Source organism: Myotis davidii, unplaced genomic scaffold (genome assembly GCF_000327345.1).
Source record: "Myotis davidii unplaced genomic scaffold, ASM32734v1 scaffold880, whole genome shotgun sequence".
NCBI classification, from domain to species: Eukaryota; Metazoa; Chordata; class Mammalia; order Chiroptera; family Vespertilionidae; genus Myotis; species Myotis davidii.
This window is the reverse complement of record NW_006292566.1, coordinates 672,167-675,213: the sequence shown is the minus strand read 5'-3', so window position 1 is coordinate 675,213 and position 3,047 is coordinate 672,167.

Sequence of the window (3,047 nt, the reverse complement as noted above, 5' to 3'; positions counted from 1 at the left end):
GTGGCTGGGTGCCTGCCCCCCCCCCTCCACTCCTATGTGGACCTTGGAGCCCTGGATGACCTGGGGACCCCTCTGATTGGGGAAGGACCGGGAGAAGAGGCGAGAAGGGGAGGGTCGGCTTAAAGGTTGGATCTGGGAACCTGTAACTGGGGTGCGTGGGGAGCCTGGTCACCCTCAGGCAGGGGTGACAGGCCTTCCCACACTGGCCCCTTGTCACACCTCTCAGCACCCTGGCTTTGCCCTCGGCATCTAGGCCCAGCCCGGGGCACCCAGTCCTGACACCCCCTCCTCGATGGTGAACAAGCACATTCCAGACCTCACATTGGCCTTGACTGGGCCAGTCCCGCTTTGTCCCAGGACATAACAGCTGGGAGCCTCACTCGGGCCAGGCGCCCAGCCCCGAGGAGGCTTGTGGTTGGATGGATGGACGTATGGATGGTGGGTGGATGGATGGATGGAAGTATGGATGATGAATGGGTGGTGGGTGGATGGGTGGGTGGACAGACAGATGGGTAAATGGATGGATAAATGGAAAGATGATGGATGGATGAATTGGTAGATGATGGATAGATAGATGGATGAATGGATGGATAGATGGATGGTGAATGGACAGATGATGGATGGGTAGATGGTGGATAGATGAATGATTGGATGGATGGATGGATGGATGGATGGTGGATGGTGGATGGTGGATGATGGATGGATGGATGGATGGATGGATGGATGGTGGATGATGGATGGATAGATAGATGTGTGTACATATTAATAAAGACAGATACATCATTTATTAAATGTAATAAACCTTTTTTTATCCTGCTCAGGCTTTTTAAATTACCTATCCTCTCCTCAACCACCTTACTTCCCTAAACACAGACCTTCACATCAAATATACATCACAAGTATAAAGGAAACAAAAGTAGAGGAATGTCAAAGAAAGCCAACATGCACACCCAAGACATTGTGCATGTATGTGTATTTTGAGGAGGGGAACAAAATAGACATGGAAAAGGGGATTATGAGTTTTCTCTATTTACGCTACTGCCCACAGGACAGGAGGTGGATGGATGGTGGATGGATGATGGATGGTGGATGGTGGATGGGGGATGGATGGAGGATGGTGGATGGGGGATGGTGGATGGGGGATGGATGGAGGATGGATGGATTGAATGGATGGATGGTGGATGGATGGATGGTGGATGATGGATGGATGGATGGATGGTGGATGATGAATGGTGGCTGGGTGGATGGATGGATGACTAGATGGATGGATTGTGATGTGTGGGTAGATGCATGAAGGGGCAGATTGATGAACAGACAGACAGATGGACAAATAGACAAATGGATGAGTGGGTGGATTGATTGGTCCATGGGTGGATGGTTGGGTTGTGCTATGTGGGAGAAGCACGGATGGACAGTTGGGTGGATGAGGGTCAGAGGAGGAGTGGGTGGTGGGCAGATGGACCACCTTCTCCCAGTGATTTACACAAATGTTACCTTCCCAATAAGGTATTCTGCAACCAGCCCGTCTATATATATAAAACCCTAATATGCAAATGGACTGAACAGCGGAACAACCGATCACTATGACGTGTGCTGACCACCTGGGGGTGTGTGCAGAACATGGCGGGCATCGGCTGTGGTGGGACGGTGGAGTAGGTGAGTGGGGGCACCAGACCAGGTGGGGCACTAGTCGCTGTCATCAGGGCGAGCCTCTGGTGGTTACTGAAAATTCTTTGCTCCTGCGTGCCGTGGTCCTGCCCGGCGCTCACACCTGCTGACAGCACTGGCATTGATCGCTCGGCGCCGGCAGCGGGTGCGAGTGGTGGCTGCCGTCCCCGATCGCCCCTCAGGGTTTCTCCACCTCCCCCTGCTCCTGAGGGGCGATCAGGGCGGCAGCCACCACTCACAGCCACTGCCATCAATGGCCCCGCTCGCACCCGCTGCTGGTGCCGACCCCAATCGCTCTGCGTCGTCAGCGGGTGCGAGCGGGGCCAGTGCCATCAGTACATGGGAGCGGCCGTGGCAGGAGCAGGGCTGCCAGCAGACAGGGGACCGGGGCCACAGTGGGAGGGGCCAGGCTGGGGCACAGAGGATGGGCCGAGACCCGCCCCTGAACCTGCTGCAGCCCCTTATGGCCCACAGTTCCTTTCAAGGTGCACGAATTTGTGCACTGGGCCCCTAGTTTAAAAATAAAATCCCCCAATTACGGTCTCTCCCTGCTTTACTTTTCTCCACACCATTTTAATCAAGTTTTCTTTCTTAGTAGTATTTATTTCTTGTTCACTGTCTGGGTCCTGCTGGACACCGAGCGGAGGGCTGGCACATAGTCAACGTGACAGATTGTGGAATGACAATGAGCCAAGGTGAGGGGAAGGCTGGAAAGAGGCTGGTGGGCAGTGGGGCCGCACAGAACGGGTGTGGCCCTCAGATGCCTGTAATGAACCCCAACACCCCTTCTCCTGTCGCCCAGGAGGGGGGCTGCCTCCTCAGCCTCCACAGGGGCAAGAGGAGGGGACGGGGCAGCTGAGGACCTGGGGTCCCCCTGGCCTGCTGCCCACATCCAGGAGCTCCATCCAAACCTGCAAGGTGAGGGCCGAAGTGTCCACACACACACACACACACACACACACACACAGACAGGAGTACACACAGAGACACACACACAGACACAGACACACTCAGACACACACACACACAGACACACAGACATACACACATACACACATATACAGAGAGATATAGACACACACATGCATACACACACATACATACACAGAGACACATACTAGTACACACACATACACACAGACTCACACACAGAGACATGAGTACACACAGAGACACATACACAGACACACAGACATACACACATACACAGAGACACACATACATGCATACACACACATACATACACAGAGACACACACTAGTACACACACACACACACAGACAGTACACACAGAGACAAACACACAGACACAGACACACAGACATACACACATATACAGAGACACACATACATGCATACACACGCATACATACACATAG